Here is an 18,830-nt window from a genome sequence, read left to right on the forward strand (position 1 = left end):
AAAGGAGAAAGGTAGTGAAGATTTTAGTTTTGGCTTTACAGTCAACTCCCATGACTAGGCAAGTCCAAGTGGAAGTAGGTCCAGAGTGGCAGTTTAGGACAGAGTGGCTCCAGTGCTAATTAAGAAATTGATAATCCTACCTGTCCTGCTGAGTGTCACCTGGGGCTCCTTTAACTTGGTCAGATGTGAAGTCAGCAGAGCCATACACAGCCTCGGGCACTCTCCGTCCTCTTCACTTGCTGTGAGCAGGGGTTTCGGGGCTGTCCTGTACCCGCTCCAGGAGACAGTGCAGTCACTGGACCTGAAGCCCATGGTGACATCTGGGGCAAGCCCTCGAGGGTCCCAAGATCAAGGGTTATCTTGAGGTTTTTGGCACCCTCTTTGCCAGTGGTCCTCTGACTCACAGTTGAAGCAAGGCTCTTGAGGCTTGGAGCCACCATTTGAGTGGCTTCAAGAAGACAGGGCACTTTTAACAGTGACGGCAATAAGCTGAGCCTCTTCTGTGGTCTTTGGCTCTTTGCCTTCTCCTCCTCAGCCTTGTTTCAATTGTCAAAGATAAAAAAGGCAGTTTCTGACAAGTCATTAGTGGGAGTTTGCGGCCCCCTGGAGAGCTATTACAGCTATCTCCAAATTTCAGGGGCAGACTGGCTGAAGAAATGGGTACGCAACAAAATTTGACTTTTTGTGAGATCCAAGCTTACATTAGTATGTTTTTTTTTAAGTTTCCACTAACCTCCCCTGCAACAGGGCTGGATTTTTCTCTTTCTCCTGAATAATTTCCCCTCGCTTATTAAAATTAACCAACTTAGTGGTATATTTTCTCAAGCTTTTTAGCAAACAAGTATTTTCTCCTCTGATGGAAGTTGAGAAATGGGCATAACACAAGTGAGAAGTCTTTGTTAAGTCCTTGTCTTGACAGATAGCTATAAATATCTGGGAATAGGGAATTTCTGACTATTTTTCCCTGTCTTTTACAGACTGGAGGATGGTATTGAAATTGAGAGTCCCATTAGAGAGCTATGGTTCCCCATCCTTTTTTTAGTTTATATTGACTGTTAGCATTTCCCATTTAGCATAATTTAGAAGAGAAGCTTTATATTCAGCTGCAGTGGGTTTTAATAGAGACTAAATGAAGATTCTGGGGTGAATGTGTGCTATTTAAAAGAGGATTATTTAAAATATTTGCCTTCTTTTGTGAAGAAGAGTCATGAGGAAGAAGTTTTTGATGATTTACTCTGCATAACTTAATTTGCAAGAGTCCTTTATGGGTTTGTCCTGATATAAGGATATAAAAGCTATTTGCAAGGAATTTCTTGTCACTTTCTTTCCTTCTTATAAAAGTGGTTTAATTGTAAGATAGGGTTATGGCTGACTGTCCTATTCATGGGTCAACATTGGCCATTCTCCAAGCAGTATTGAGTTAGCTGGAATACTGGAAGCACTACCCATTTTAAGGAAAAGAGGGGAAAAGGCTGATTTCCATGCTGTTGCCTGCTGTCCCAGGTTACTGGCCTGCCTTCTAAGTGCTGATCCCTTGGTCCCATGGGATTAGGCTCCCTATACCCAGGCACCCCTGGGGTTCTCAAATACTCAGGAGACAGATGGTCTGGTACCATCCTGAAGCTGCTGAGCCAACCAAACTCATCTTCCTGGGTATCTGTGATATTAACTTACTGTTTAGAGTACCGCTTAAGATAATAGAAAGGATCCACCACAAAGAAACTTCAGGGAGGGGATTTCCCAAGTGCCAGCTTCAGTGTTACCATGATTAAGCTAGAGTGAAAGAGCATGCAGCAAGGAAATTGGGATCCTTTTAAAAATGTGGCTTGGTATGTTTTTCAGGCAATCAGAGGGATCTAGGTATGGACATATTGGAGAACAGGGCCAGGAGTGAGGCTCTCTCCATCCCTTACAGCATAAGTTTTTTACAAGAAAGCAAACACGCACTCAACAGCCTGACCTCCCCAGCCAATGGTTTCTTCCTTTGCAGGGTGACACCCTCAGGTGGGCTAATAGCAGAACATGCTGGGACTTAGAAGCAGACAAACAGATGGAAAGACTGAAAGAGGAGGCTAGCTAGGGCTTCTGCTTATCCTGCAAACTTCACCCTGGCTTTCAAGGAGAGACCCTCTCATTTGAAAGTACCTAATTCCCATGGGTCTAAACCAGAGATGACTTCCTAGACTGTTAAAGGCAACACCTTGTTTGGTGCAAGAATCCTTAGTCCAACAGATGAAATGTCTCAGAAGGCATAGAAAGCCAGACAGGGGAGAAAGAAGATTCTCATGGAGGCAAGGGATTCTCATCTGTGTGGATGAGGTGGAAAGAGGAACAGATTCAGTAAAAGGAAGGGTCTGGGTCCTCAGAAGGGAGGAAAAGAGATATTGTGGGGAAGTTTTGGAGAGCCAAGTGAGAGAGAAAGAGAAATAGAGACATGGACTTGATTTGGTTTCCATTGGAATCCTGCTTGACAAAGGGAAAAAAGCCCATTCCAGACCCAAAAGGAAGTATCACCCATTGCCCTGAGCTTCCTTGGATCTGCATGGCATGGAGAAGGGGCTCCAGCCACCTCCAAGGAAGGAACCAGTGGCTCAAGATGAATTGAGTTTATGTCCTGGGGGAGAAAGATTTGAGCCTCTAGATTCCTAGAGAGAGCACTGAAAATGAGGACATAAGAGAAGACAGCAACGAGCCAAGCAAGAAGAAAAAGAGACAGCACTTGGCCAAGCCTGCTGATACTCTCCAGTCAAGACATTTGGAGAGATATGGCTCCTGGCTGGCTTGCCAAAATATGTTGCCAGATTTCAGCTTTCAAGTTCTTGGTCATGCTGCAAGAAAGAATTCAAAGGCACACCATAGCATAGAGTAAGCAGGTGAAAAATTTATTGAGGACACATCTAAGAGAACACACACGCATTCTTGCAAAGACAGAGGTAAAGGAGGTGAGAGGCCCAGGCTTGCTGATTTTTAACAAGTGCTTTCATCTTCATTTTCTTTCTCTTCAATGTACACTGTTCTCATTATTATATAATAAGATTATAATAAGAAGTAAACCTCAAAATAAAATAAATTCTTTAGGAATCTAAATGAAAAACGTTGCATGTTATGGAGAAATGGTGCTTCACCTACAATTTTATTGTAATTATACTTACTGTTGTAATGCTCTGTAGAGCACACATGCAAAACAAATATGTGACATGAATGTGCTTTATAAGTGGGCTGCATAAAGTGGTTCCTGACTATATATAATCTGCTATATTTAATTTTGGACCTGTGACTATTGCATTGGAAGAGATGAACTCCTGTCTACTCCCATCTTGATCCTATATCAGTGCTAGGGCTGTCATTCAGCTCTGTCATTCGGTGTGAAACAAAAGAAAACAAAACTAAACTGAAAACAGCTATGCTGCTCCCAAAAGAGATTGGCCAAGGTAATGTGAAGGGGCATGCCAAGCCATGCTGAGATCCTGGAGTCACAGCTAGATGAGGAAACAGGGATATTAAGCTTAGAAAACTGGGCTTCCATTAGAAGCTATATTCTTCCAAATTCTCCCAAGGAGGGAGGAGAAAATTAGTCTCTATCTTTCATGTGTACATACGTGTATGTGTCATATAGTTTTGTTGATTTTGGTCTGCAAAATAGATGAAAATTCTAGCAGTGTTAAATTGGTTTGCCTTTATTTTGTCTGTAAAGACAACTTTTTTTTTGTATGCTGTATGGCAGGGCCACATTTCATTCTTTTGTCCATGTGAGTATCCCATTATTGCAGCACCACTTGTTGAATTTTTGTTTGTTTTTTCTTACTTTGTTTGATTATTTGTTTGTTTTTTGGGGGAAGTGCATGGGCTGTAAATCGAACCCAGGACTCCCACATGGCAGGCTAGAATTCTGCCGCTGAACTACCCTCGCACCCCCTGTAAAGACAACTTTTTAAAAATTAAATTAATATTGAAATAACAGTTATATGATAATCATAAAAACTATGTAAGAGAATGATTCTTTTTTTCAACATCCTCAATAGCTGGAAGCTTATTTAAAAGAAAACTGTAAGATAATTGCAATTATGCAGGTACCTTAATGATCTGTATAAAGTAGCTATTGTCTGATACAATCTTAGTTATTATGAATATTTAATGTTCAGAAACATTTGTGCTCATATTTTTCATTAATCCTGGCTTTTCTTGAATTTAATTAAAAATATTTCTAGGTTTATTACATGGAGAAAAATATTTCTCTGTTTTTATTCATGGTCCAAGACTTTATTTTGTTTTCATTCATCTGAAATTCTTTCTGATATAAAATTAATTCATACAATGTTGTTTTAAGTGCTTTTGTAATTTTTTTGTTTTAATACTCAATCGCTTTGTAAGCTCCACATGGACAGGACCTATGTTTTATATATGTCTTGTACCTATAGAACCTAATGTGGTGCTAGGCACATAGAAATGTCTCAAAAAGTATGACAGGTGGTAAGCGAGCAGACATAAATGTGTGTGAGTGATGCATAAGCCAATTTGGTGGAACCACACTCTGGTATGTGTGGCATTTAGCTGATTTTCTATTTTCTCTTCCTCTTTGATCCTATGCCATTATATTTGAGCAGTAGAAACAAATCTTCTTTAGACTTCTTATAGTAAACTACTGCAAATCTTTGTTGAGTATTGGATGACTGCTGTTAAAAAGTAAAATGAATGAGACAGAAATGAGCCATTTATAAAATAACTTGTCTATTAGTTTTCTAGGTCATTTCTTACTTGGACATCTATGCTGGTTTGAAACTATTATGTACCCCAGAAAAGCCATGTTTTAATATCGATCCAATCTTGTGGGGGCAGCTGTTTCTTTTCATCTTGATTCAATATTGTACGGTTCAAACACTTTTGATTAGATCATCTCCATGGAGATGTGGCACTCCCAGTTGTGGTTGTGGCCTTTTGATTAGACGGAGATGTGACTACACCCATTCAAGGTGGGTCTTGATTAGCTTACTGGAGTCTTTTGAAAGAGGAAACATTTTGGAGAAAGCTCAGAGCAGATTCTGATACTTGGAGAACAGTTGCTTCAGATCTGACAGAGTCAATACAAGACCCAGACATTTGGAGATGCAGGGCCCAGCAGACATCACCATGTGCCTTCCCATGAGATGCTAAACAAGTCAAAACCCAGAGTTGTATCCTGGAGGAGTTAAGTGAAGGCCCACAGATGCCTGGTGAGGAACCTCCACAGGAAACAGTGGCAGAAAGCGACAGAGCCTAGGAGCAAGGGACAAGCAGTTGCCAGTCACGTAACTACCCAGCTGACAGAGGTGTTCTGGATGGCATCAGCCTTTCTTGAGTAAGGGTAACCTCTTGTTGGTGCCTTAGTTTGGACATTTTCTTAGCACTAGAACTGTAAATGTGTAACTTAATGTGGTAGGTAGATTCAGTTGTCAACTTGGCCAGGTGTAGGCACCTAGTTCTGTTGCTGTGGACATGAGCCAATGGTACGTGAACCTCACCTGTTGCTCATTACATCTGCAGTCAGCTAGGAGGTGTGCCTGCTGCAATGAATGATGTTTGACTTAATTAGCTGATGCTTAAATGAGAGAACGCAATGTAGCACAGCCCAAGCAGCTCAGCATACCTCATCTCAGCACTCACAGCTCAGCCCAGGCCTTTGGAGATGCAGAAAGAAATCACCCTGGAGAAAGTTGTTGGAACCCAGAGGCCTGGAGAGAAGGCCAGCAGAGATCACCCTGTGCCTTCCCACATAAGAAAGAACCTCAGTTGAAAGTTAGCTGCCTTTCCTTTGAAGAGCTAATGAAATAAATCCCCTTTTATTAAAAGCCAATCCATCTCTGGTGTGTCACATTCTGGCAGCTAGCAAACTAGAACACTTATTAAATTTTCTTTTTAAAAGTCATTCTATTTCTGGTATATTGCATTCTAGCAGCTTAGCACTCTAATACAGCATTAAGCTTATTTTAACTTTTCTCTTAGATGTAAATTAAGATGTTGTAGATATGTAGCCTGTGGAATAAACTGAGTATAATTTGTACATGTAAGGAAAAGAGAAAATTTGCATTTTATTACTTCTTTTTTTGCATGGTCAGGCACGACATTTTATTACTTCTTTAAACAAAGCATATTGTTTCCTTTTCAGAAATAAGTACACCAGAGCCAGAGTAAACAAATACACTCTTGTATTGATTTCTTAATGAAAATTGCTGATTGCTGATTATGGTTTTTTTTTTTTTTTTTTGACATGGGCAGGCTCTGGGAATCAAACCTGGGTCTCTGGCATGGCAGGCAAGAATTCAGCTACTGAGTCACTGTTTCACCGCCTTGATTATGGTTTTTAATTTCTCTATTGATTTAACTTATAACTTAAATGGTAAGTCCCTTTAAATGCCTTGGAATTATATAAGAAGTATTCAATGCAACATTACTTTTTGAGAAAATCATCACAAATAAAAATTTTAGGTACACACAGAAAACATGATGACAAATCAAGTAATAAAATTGAACTAGCAAATAGATGTCCTATGCAAGTTGTAACCAAATGACAGCACAAGTAGCTATAGTAATATTAGAAAAAATAGATTTTCAATGTTATGCTATCATAAGAGATGAGAGTTTTATTTGTTAATTGTAAAAATATTTGTATCTTTATATTTTTCTAAAATCAAACACTTGAAAACATTCAGTGGCATAGGTCAGTACTATAGTAAAATTGATGTTTCTAATAATTTTCTACTTGATATTTTGAGAAGTTACACAGTTTTGATAGCTAACCAAGTAGTATTTAAGTTAGGGTTTAAGGGCAGGCCACGGTGGCTCAGCAGGTAAGAATGCTTGCCTGCCATGCTGGAGGACCCGGGTTTGATTCCCAGTGCCTGCCCATGTAAAAAAAAAAAAAAAAAGTTAGGGTTTAATAGTTAGAATTCAAGAAACTGTGATATCTGTATCTTTAGATTTTTTTCCTTGTTCACCTTAATTTTAAATTGGATTATGAAAGTTACTATAGAATCACAGGTTTTACAATGATTATATTTTATTAAAAAATAAAAATTTAAAACAAAGAAAAAGAGCTGAACTAAGGTGCCGTGGGAAGGCCAGTGGAAAATACACACTGAAAAGGCAGAAAGCCATTAAAAATACAGGATAAGGGCCAAAGACCACTAACAAAAATGTAAGAATAATACAGAACAGGGTATAGATTTTTTTACAAGACTGGACAAATTATGATTTAATGATACATGCTCCATAAATACTTGTTGATCATTACGGTGGTGGTGGTGGTTGGGTGGAGGTATGGAATACTGCTGCTGCTGGTAAAGAATGAAAAATAATCATTCAAGCAAGGTTAAGTAAATCTGGCACTAAGAGAATTTGGAAGGAATGGGAAAAGAGAGAGAATATATTCTCAAAAGGAAAACATTTTAAAAACTGAATCAGTCTCATTTTTCTATGTCTAACCTTATTTCAAGTTCTATTAATCGTGCAAGTTTTTCCAAATCTGTTCCTCCAAGTTCACTGTCATGCTCCAAATCTAGGCCTCCATCACTTCCCATCTCAGTGATCTCAGTAATGCATGTCCTGTTTCTGGTCTTGTACCCTTCAATCATTATCCACACTTGCTGCCAGAGTGATTTTTTTTTTTAATCAAATGGAAACCTGTTCATGTTATTCCCGTCTTAAAACCTTTAATATTTTCCTACGGCTTTAATATTTTCATAAAACAACTGAATGTAGTCCACAGGGCTTGCCACCAGCTGGTCTTTGCCTAGCTTCTGGTCTCCTCTTTCACAACCATCTTATTTTCCCTCAATGCCAAACTGCCATTGCAGGGCCTGGGGCTTTGTCCACGCTGTCCCTTCTAGGTTGAGGCCTCTCTCCCGTTTTCTATTATATGGTTAAACCCAACTCATCTTTCCGGCTTCAGCTCAAGCACCACTTCCTCCAGGAAATCTTCTTTCTTGATAAAACATGTCACTGCGCTGTAATTTGTTGTGCTATTTGCCCATCTCCTTTGCTGGATGAGCGCAGACTGTGTTTTTTATCTCTATTTCTGCTGTGTCAGTCATGGTTTATGGCATAGAGTGGGTACCTGATAAATCCTTGCCAGTGACAGAAAGACTGAAAGAAGACGTACAACTTTAAGTGCTTGAGAAAAAGCAATAATTTAAAATAATTCAAGGCCCAAACCATCTTTATGTTCCTTCAAGCAAGTAATTACCACCCTTTCTGAATAATCATCTAATTGTTGGCTTTCCAGTCACAGAACGAGTTTTATATCCACACCTGAAGCAGGCAGAGTTCTGTGGAAGTAAAAGACAAAACAGAAAAATGATCAAACCTTTTTCTGCATGGTAGAAGTTTAAACACAGTCTTGGAAACTCAAGGACAAATAATACGTTGAAATGTTGAAAAAAGGAATAGTGTAGTTCAGTAAAAGCAGCTCAGGCATTGAAGTCAGAGCCCTAGGTTTGAATCTCAGCTGATACTAGGTAGTTGAGTGACCTTGAAAGTTCTATATTTAATCTCCTTTAACCACAGTTTTCTTAAATGTAAAACAAAGTAACTAATACCTACCTGGTAGGGTTTCTGTAAAGATTAGAGATAACATGTGTAACATTCTGTGCCTGGCCTAATACCATCAGTATTAAGCCCACACCAAATCCCTAGAGTTGAAAGGATGGTCCAAAGGAAGCCATGTATAGGATGTCCCAAATTCAAGTATGTGGCTGCAGTTTGGATCTAAGAGATAGGAAATAGGTGTTCATCCAAACAGCCCATGGGAATAATAGGGCACCAAGCGATCTTACTGCAAAGCTCTTTGCAAATCTCCAGGCATTCTTTAAAGAGCTTAATTTGAATTGCCATCAGCCAGCTACTGAGCCAATGGGATTTCCTCTGCAGGTGTCAGGAAGAACATTCCTGCCGAAAATGCAAAGATCGTTTTGAAATAAAACTAAGAAAGCATAACTAACAGCCAAGTTCTTCTGAAGTTAAGAGGCAATGGCCTGAGTCTAGAGCCCCCATTAATAGGCAAAGTGAGATAAAGGTTATGAGGCAAGAAGGAGGGAAAGAGATTTTGAAAAGAAGTGGGAGAGTTGCAGTGGAAGTGGAAGGGTAAATCATCTGGTCCTATTTCAGGGTGGTCTCCAAACTGCCCCAGGATAGCAGGGTCTGTGATGTTAAGAAAGATTGCCTCTCCTTAGATTTCAAAGTCCAGCTGTTGGCACCAATTTATATTGGTGCTTTGGAGGCCTCTAAAGACTCTTCATGACAACAGAGCACATTTTTCAGTGTCTGAGCCTTGCTTTTAGGTTGTCCTATAAAACTCCTTGGCACTGTTTCACTTTATACATTTAAAATGCTTTTTGTGTTTATGTACACCCTCCCCACTCCCTGCCTTTAAATAGTGGTTGAAAAGATACGTACTTACATTTCTAAGAAATGATGCAACTATTTTTGGAAAAATAAATTTAACTTTCAGTATATTTCTAAAGTTCTTTCTGTATCAACACTTCTTGCTATGTTTTCACAGTCATCATGGGAGAGATTTTGCCCATTACCAGCTGTTACTATTCTGGTCTACAGCTGAACAAATAATTTTCTTGGTATGGCTCCCCAGCAAAACCCAATTATAAGTGCCTATAATTACTTATGAAATCTCAGTATACAGTAATGATTCTAGGAAACAAAGGGTACTGCCTTGGTATGACCAAGCAAACAACACTTACCATGTCCTTTGATGACTTCGCATTTCACTCAGACTCTGAGGCTATATAAAAAGCTAACCTTTCCTCAAGGTAGAGAGACCAGTCCAAATCTATAAAGGTTCTCTTTTCCCCTGAGGGTGGGAATAGCTGCAGGAGGTTCTGTTTGAGTAGTAATAACCATTTTCTAATGATATTATCAGAAGTGTTATAACAAGTTTCTTTATTTCCTGTATCTCAACTGGGGAAAGAGGACAAGGGCAGGATAGCTCCAGATCCTTGCACTCTCTGCTGATAAAGCAATGTCATATAAGTCAGAGAAAGAGAAGTGCCTCTTTTCTTGATTTACTTAGTAGGGATCTTGCCTCACTCACTCCCACCCTCCTTCTCTCCCTGCCTTCCTTTTTCCTTCTCCCTCTCTCTTCCTCTCCCTTCCTCCCACTCTATGTTTCTCCAAATATTTACCAAATGAATGCAGTTCATTTGATGGTACATTACTTGAGAACATGAATCAGGATGTCTCAAAAATGATGTGAGTCTATATGATGCAAGGGGAAAAAGGAAGAAACAGGTTTTAAGAATTTACAATATACAGGTGCTTTGTATTCGCTATCTCATAAAATACCAATCTTTGTTTGAGGGTGTTGCTATAAAATTCCACTTTAGAGATGAGATCATTGAGGCTCCTCTCTAAATTAGGGCTTAATTAATTTACTTGTCCGAGGTCTTAGATCCTTAGAAGGTGGAATTAGAATTGAAACCGAAGTTTGCCTGGCTACAAATCCTGTGTTTTTACTGCACCTTTCATGAGGTTGTCAATGTTTAAAGCTGATTGAGGGTAGGATGTGCTACAAGACAATGATTATAGCCTCTTAAAGAAATGATGAGATTTTAAAATGTAGCATCTTTCTACATTTTTTTTTACTTCCTTTATGTAGCTAGAGAAGAACAGTCTCTGAAACTCATGGCCAGAGCTCATGACCATACAAGATACCTCACCTCAACTCCCTTATGAAGAGCACTTACAGTTTTTTTTTTCTCTTATGTGTTTTTTAATCTCTTTTTTAGGTATTTGATAAATACAGAAAACTGAATTTCACGTGCCCAACAATATGAGTAAAAAGAAGTATCTGTATTTCATGGTAGTAAAATGCTGTTGAAGCCAAGAGACAAAAAGAATTTGCTTTTCTAGCAGCAGAGAAAATTGTATTCGAATGAAAAGGGAGAAAGGATATTGGATTGAAGCCAGAACACCTGGATTTGGATGTATCTGCTTCCACTCGCCATCTATGTGAATTTGGGTAAACGATTTAAAAGCTTTAAGCTTCAGTTCCATCCTGTGCAGAAAATATCTTCATGCCTTTTTGCAAGATTGCTGAGAAGCTTAACGTGAAGATAGCCTGCGAGTGTGCTCCGGACGGTTTCCAGAGCGATGCAAATACGCAGGATTAATACTAGCCAGTCTCTGCTTGGGTGCTCTCCTGACCCTGCCAATCCGTCACGGTCCTCTTACAGTGGAATGCCGACAGCCCCCCCGTAGTGATTTTCTCCAAAGACTGCCCCAGGAAATCTACCCTGGGTGAAAGGTGACCCATTGCCCTCCTTCACTTAGAGCCTACATATATTATGTGGGAGCTGTAGTCCTTTAATTCAAGCTTGAGTCCTGTTCAATACAGCTACTTTAATGAATGATTTTTATATACTTTTCTGGGAGCAGTTTGTGAAAGATGAGCAGGAAGAAGGCTGGAAAGCAACAGGGTCCACAGAGGGAGATGGAAAGACGTGCTGCCGGCTAGCAAGAGGCTTGCAGAGAGAGAAGGAAGGGGAAGTAAGAAAATAAACTACAGGTTTTTCCATTTTCTGGATTTCCCTCAGATCCACTACTGCTCACATAGAAACATCTAGATTTTTAGTTTATTTACATTACCCTTCACAAGAATAGCTACCTTCGTTGAACATCATCCACAGTTCGGCATGCTCCTGGGCATTCTACATGTGCGCTTAATAAATTGTGAAAGCAAACACACGCTACTATCTTTTATATCTGAGGAAATGGAGGCTGAGAGAGCTAGGAAGGTGCAAAGCCTGGAGTAGAAGTAGGGCCATTTGAATCCCCGAACCTCCTGGCTTTCTGCAGGCTACACTTCACTAATGCTGAAATCAGACTTTTCAAGGCAGAAAATCATCCAGAATGTGAAGGAAACTGTTCCGGAAGGGAGACCAGGTTAGACGGCAGCAGCAACCACCATCTCCACAACCCCCTAGAATCTTAGTATCTTAAAACAACGAAAGTTACTTTGCACTTATATTCATGGCAGCGAGGTCAGATGGGGTCTTTGCAGCGCCTTATCTTTATGCAGAGACTCAGGCTAAAGGAGGCATCAAACATCCCCAGGCCCCGCAGCCGGGGGAAAGGGAGAATTGTACAGCAACTCTTAAATGCTTCTAGAACAAGTAACATGCCAACTTGAAGAGACTGAAGAAGCACTATCCTACCATGTGCTGAGAAAGAGGAGAAATGGAAGCACTGGTGAGCAGCACTAATATATACACAAGAATCTGAACAGCAACGGCAGAATAAAAGTGAGGCAAATAACTGCAGAAGTTCTGAGTTTAAAAAGGAAAGTTCTTTTCCGTCTCAACCTGTGACTCCAAGCCCTGCTTATCTTAAGCCTTTTACATGTGTTGACTTTCTTGGCAAGGTGGGGGATTATCAGCAAGCCGGGGACATTTCCCTTATGGACAGCTACAGTCATATTTTTAGCAAGCTGAAAACAAACAAAGCATGTAGGTCTCCTGAATTACCTAATATGTTAGCAAAAAAGACTAATTTAGACTTATGGTAAGAACAGCATATGGGTCAGAATTCCTGAAGACTGTTGCTTTAGTCAATGGAAAATTTTCCATATGGGTGGTGATAACTCAGCACATCTCCAGAAGGAACGCAAGAGCATTCTGACTTTGTGCAGGCGAGAAACATCAGGAATACCTGGAGAATTTGGTGACCTTTCAGATGAATGAGGTCGTGGATTTGTGACCCCAAATTCTATAAACTGTCCAGAATAATAAAGCATATTCCCGTTAAAATCATTACAAAAACTTTACTTTTAGGACTCTATAAAACCGAACTTGACCTGGGGAGTAGGAGGCAGTGGAAAGAACTTTAAGGAAGAGAGAGCTTATAACTCTATTCTTAGTTTCTGTACGTGCTGGAGTTACATTCCTCATCTTTTAGTCTGATTCTCATCTGTAATATGTGGCTGTTAGTATATGAAAGTGGCAAGTGCTGACAGTTCTACCTGGAGAATATAGCTTGTTACTGTCCACTTCTCTTCATCTTCAGTACTCCTGTCTCTTTCAGGTGAACTTAATCTCTCAAGTGGACCATTACCAAAAGCCTCGTGATGGTTTGACCACTTCTGCACTTCCCCCCACTAACCCATTCATCGCCTGGAAGGCACGCGGGATCTTTCCTGCCCCGGGACCTTTGCACATCCTGCACCATACTTTTTCATATTTTCTACATGGAAGCCCTTATACTTTTTTGAAGCAGTCTTTCTTGATCTTTCTTTCTTTAGTAGGTCCCTCATTATTTGGTACTTGGGCTCCTATTTATTTCCATCATGGTGCTTATCTTAATTTGTAACTTATTTTTGTTTGTTTACTTCTACGTATGATTTCTATATCAGAATAGAATTCTGCAAGGGAAGGTATGAATTGCTTTTTACCATCCTCATGTTTACCAGGTTCAGAGTCTGGTGCGTTGCAGATGCTAAAGAAATAATTCTGTGATGGGTAAAGAAGGTGTTGTGAAGATTATTATGTGGAGCTTTATGCATATAGGTGGTGCTCATTAAATATCACTCTCCTTTTCCCTATTTTTATGAACGCAACCTCATCAGTCTCAACCTCTTATAACCCATACATTTCTCTGCTGAAGTAAACTAGCATGCTTCCTTCCTCATCACATACAAATGTCCTAGATAGATAAACTAAAGGGCAAATGACAATGAAGAACAGAGAACAGAAGAAATTGCTCTCAATTCTGATACAATTGTCTTTTAATACGTATATGTTTTTGTGAAATATGCACTGACACATTTACATGACCTTTCCCATGTGAAATCTGGAGTTTTGTAGTCCGCTTACAAACACTGGTTTCTATCTCTTTCTACTACTTATGCAGTATCCCTAAGTTTGTCTTGAATAGTAGTGTTGTAAAATTATTTGAATATTTTATTGCAGTTTTTCCTTGCTGTTTAAAATATGAGTGGACAATGAAAAAATAAAAATGCAGAAACTAGTAGTAAGAAGTTCAAGTTAGAAACAATAAAATTGAGATAAAGGTGAAATAAGCAGGCAATGGAAGGTAAACATTTAACTTCAACTGGATACGTATTGAAATTAAACTGATTAAGATGTCTTCAGTGATAAAGGAAAGCAATGCATTTAAAGTATAGTCTAAAACGCTGTAATAAATTATTGGGTATTTTGTCTAAAAGATGAATTTTATGTCAGTTTTAGCTCTCTGTAGAACAGAATCCCATTTAAAAGTATATTATCTATTGCATATTTGACTTACATATATGATTTTTAGGCTGATTTTGTATGGAGGTAGTGAGTGGATTGCCTGTAAAGCATACTCCATTTTCCCCCCAACAGATGGGCAAATCAACTCCTTCCGTTTACAGATGAGGATCTGGTGATCCAGAGAAGTGAAAGAAGGGAATTAGTATTGCAGGAGTGCCCCAATTCTTTCTGATCAGTTATCTGACTTACTGTAGGGCCTAGGTCTTGAGACCCATTGACCAGTGTTTAATTTGAAGGAAACCCTCGTAGTTCTGAACTAAATTTCATTTATGAATAGTGTCCAGTTTGAGATGGGAAATATTCACCAAGGGACAGCCAATATTTCTAGATGCTCAAGAAGACAGGATCTCAGTGTGCCTTCTGCTTTGTTTTCCTCTTGGTTAGTTAATCCCTTCATTTACAATAGGGTGTTTATTTCAGTGGATGTTTCGTTTAACACCAGTGAAGATCAGCCCTTGCGGGCAACACGCTGGGCCTCCAGAACAGTTCTGTGCCAGGATTCTTCTAACCCTCCTACATGCATATTTCGCCTTGCTACTTAACTCCCATCAGTTTGTGCTGGAATTCGCCTCTCGAGTTTGGCACTTATATTCGCTCCATGTCCTGCGTTCTCTGAACTTGTTCTTGGCCATGCTCTTGATGTTGCTTTGGATTTGCAGAATAAGTTTTGGAGTATTGCTTATATTCTCTAGCATCTAATTCCTAACAAGCTTATCCCTGTTTTCTCTTCACTCTCCACTGCCACAAATGCAATTGCCACTTGAAATCAATTCTCCCTGATTTCCTGGACCTTTTCTTGAGCTGTGTACTGTCTAATAGCTAGCCACATGCAGCAATTTAAATTTAAACTAAAAATTAAATTTAGATTAATTAAATAAAATAAGTTTCTCATGACATTAGCACATTTTAAGTTCTCAATAGTCACTTGTGGCTAGTGGTTACCATTTTGCACAGCACAGAGAGCTCTCTTGGATGGCACTGCTGTAGCATATCCAGACATTTGCTATCTGTGCCACCAGTGTCCCTATAGATGACAACCTGATCCAGACTCTGAGCATCCCGGAATGGACTACATAAAATGTTCACACAACCCTTTGGCAAGCTAAATCTCGGTACTAATGTCCCTGACATTTTTCTCTCTTCAGTTAATGATGCATATCATGCTTTCCAAACTGTTGTACAAAGCTTACAAAATCCTTCATGACCCTTACCATTTCTTTAACCTCATATTCTTCTCTCCCTTGAGCCCTTTAAGTCTTTTTTTTGAAATATTTTGAATTTTTCTTGACTCCTATAGTAAACTTGCTATTCCTTTTGTCTAGTGTATTCTTCCTTCCCCACTCTGTGCCTCCAAGTATTTTCTGGCACTGTGGGGCACTTTCACAGGAGCTGCTTAACTCCTTTGAACAAGTTAGAGATGTGGGGGTAATTTAATGTAGCTTGGATACTCATGGGATCAATGTCAGAAAGCAATTTAGGACATGGGGAGAACTGGAGCTTTGTTTTGTTAATAGAAAATTATGAAAGACCAAGTTTCTTAAGGAAGAATATCCTAACCCCAGGGACTCGAACTGTTCCAAGTGTTCTTGTTTTGTTTCATTTTTTTGTATGCTGTCTGGCGGAAGCCACATTTCATTCTTTTTCCATGTGAGCATCCCCATATTGCAGCACCATTTGCTGAATTATGTTTGGTTTTTCATTTGTTTGTTTGTTTGGTAAGTTCATGCATGGGCTGGCAAATGAACCCAGGTTTTGTGCATGGCAGGCGAGAATTCTACCACTGAACTATGCTTGCACCCCCTTTTCCAAGTATTTTTAAAGAAAGAAATGTTTATTATTTTTGTCTGTAGACGTATGTGTGTGTGTGTGTTTGAATGTGTATGTGTTTGTGTACAACTCCCTCACCCCACCTGTTTTAGTTTCCTCGTCCACATAAAGCAAATACCATGAGATAGTTCAGTTTGAACAATGGGAGTTTATTAGCTTACATTTTGAGGCTGCGAAAATGTCTAAAGTAAGGCATCAGCAAGAGTATATCTTCATTCTAGAAAGGCCGATCACTTCTGGGGTTTCTCTGTCAAATGGGAAGGCACATGGTAACGTCTGCTGGCCCTTTGCTCCCAGGTTTCATTGCTTTCAGTTCCTGGTTCCAGTGGCCTCTCTGAACTTCTGTGGGCCCTCATTTAGCTTCTCTGAGCCAAACTCTGGATTTCATCTCTTAGCTTAGCATCTCCAAACTTCTGAGTCTTGGTTTGATTTCTCTGCTCTCATGAGCTCTTTTAAGGACTCCAGTAAACTAATTAAGATCCACCTTGAATGGGTGGAGTCACATCTCCATCTAACCAAATGGTCACACCCACAAGTGGGTGAGTCACATCTCCATAGAAACAACCTAATCAAGATATACCACCCTAAACAATAAGTTTGCCCCCCACAGGATTAGATTAAAATTGAAAGAACATGACTCTTCTGGGGTATATATAAATGTCAAACCAGTACACCATCCCACTAAGGATTTTCTCTCCATAGACAAGGAAACAATAGAGGAGCTCTGATAATAAGATAAAAAATTACATTAAGAAATTTAGTTAGATATTTAACTACAAGAATTTTAACGCCAGCATGCCTTTGAAAAGGCATGTTCCGAAGCATTCTTTCTTCTTCTTTATGATATCTGTCTAGAGAAAACATTTGGTGATGATGCCCATCCATGGCCAGTGTAGGATTGCCAGGAGAACATGCTCCCCCTGAGTCTCTGGTCCCTTCTTTATGGTCATACATGACCCCTTTCTGGCCAGTAGCATTTGGAGAGACCATATAGAATTGTGGCAAGGAATGCCAAAGAATTGGGTTGCCCATCAATGACACTTCCTAGTGCTAAAACAATATCTTTGACTAGCATACTGAAATAGACATCAAACGTGGGCTGACACATCATACACATAACTTCACTGTTCTTCCCTGATCTCCTGGCTCACTGAATTTTGAGGGTGCATGAACTGGGAAACAGGTGTCTGCAGGAAATGTATTTAGTTTGTGACAAGAAAAGCAAGGCAAACATTCTAACAGTTTTGTTCAAGACTTGAGAATTGAACCTGATGCATATGCTTCAGCTTGCTTAGCAGATGGAAAGAAAATTCATGAGATTTTATAACATGCCTATAGCTCCAGAATCATCCTAAAAATACTAATGACAAAGATTTTGTGAATTCCATTCCATAGATCCCAACTTGAACAAGATTAGAATATTTCACTTAATTTTTAGGTACTTAAACCAAGAATTCATAATCTTAATCAAGCCAAGATTATAAAGTCTCTTGAGAAAGTATTGACAATTCAGATAGAATGCCTCTGATCATTTTTCTTCCTTAGTTTGTGAAGGGTCTGCTTCAGTAAAACATGCTTATTATTTCTGTATAGATAAAAAATATCTTGTACAAAAAATGAAGTACAGGAAAGAATCATCAGACACACTTGCTAAGCTATATGCAGAGTTAAGCACACGTCTCTAGTCCCAGTGATTAGACGATGTCTCTCTACTTCCTTTGAACATCACAAAAACAAATTGCAAATTGGTATGCAGCCATTTTCAGGTAATGGCAACATGTATGGTGCAAAAGCTCATGTTCAATTTTGCAAGGTGTGTTGGCTTTATATGACGATGGTTACTAGATATCTTAGGCAGTGAAGCACGAGCAGGCTCTTCCTGTGGTATAACAGGAACACTCTACCATTTCACTGTGGTCACTACGTTGAAAGCCATGATGAAACTGTGACTCATGATTGTTCTCCCTGGCACTTATGTTATGTTTTGATTACTATGGACAAATTAATTTTTTTAAACATTTTTTTCTTTAGGCTTCCCAAACACAATCATGCATCCTATCAAAACAAACCAAAACATAGCTTGTGTAAGTATAAACTTTTAGAACATTTTGACATAGATAAATAAATGAATGTATATAGAATGTGACAGTTTCTAAACAATATCACACTGCTTATGGTAGTTTAAAGTACTCACTAATGATGTCAGCAATTTCTGACGTGAAATGAGTTTGTGATATAACCAGAAGCTCAGCTATCAAAGTCCATATCCATATAAGACTCAGTTTGTGCATTATCTAGTGCCAGAGTTAACTTGAATTTTATTTCAAGACATTTGGAGCTCCTTTTCCCTTTCAGGAGGAGAAAGGAAGGAAATTTGTTGAGCATCTATTTTAAGTTAAACATCGTACTAGATATATCCACATACAACATCATGTTTAATTCTATCAGCAACCCTTGGAGTAAGCAGTCTTATCCCCATTTTTACAGAGGAGGAAGCTAAAGAACAGAGAAGGTAATTGACTTTTCCAAGAATACACTGCTGAGGTTGAGATTCAAATCCAGGTCTGGAATTCTCGAGTTCGTTTCTTTCCAAAGTATGCTACTTCCAAGAGAAGCCACAGAAAAATTTCTTACTTAGTTATACCTGGAATGATATAAACCTGCTCAAGGACATTCAGGGGCAAGCCAGCCCATCAATGCAAAGTCTAT

The sequence above is a fragment of the Tamandua tetradactyla genome, chromosome 11 (genome assembly GCF_023851605.1).
Source record: "Tamandua tetradactyla isolate mTamTet1 chromosome 11, mTamTet1.pri, whole genome shotgun sequence".
NCBI lineage: Eukaryota > Metazoa > Chordata > Mammalia > Pilosa > Myrmecophagidae > Tamandua > Tamandua tetradactyla.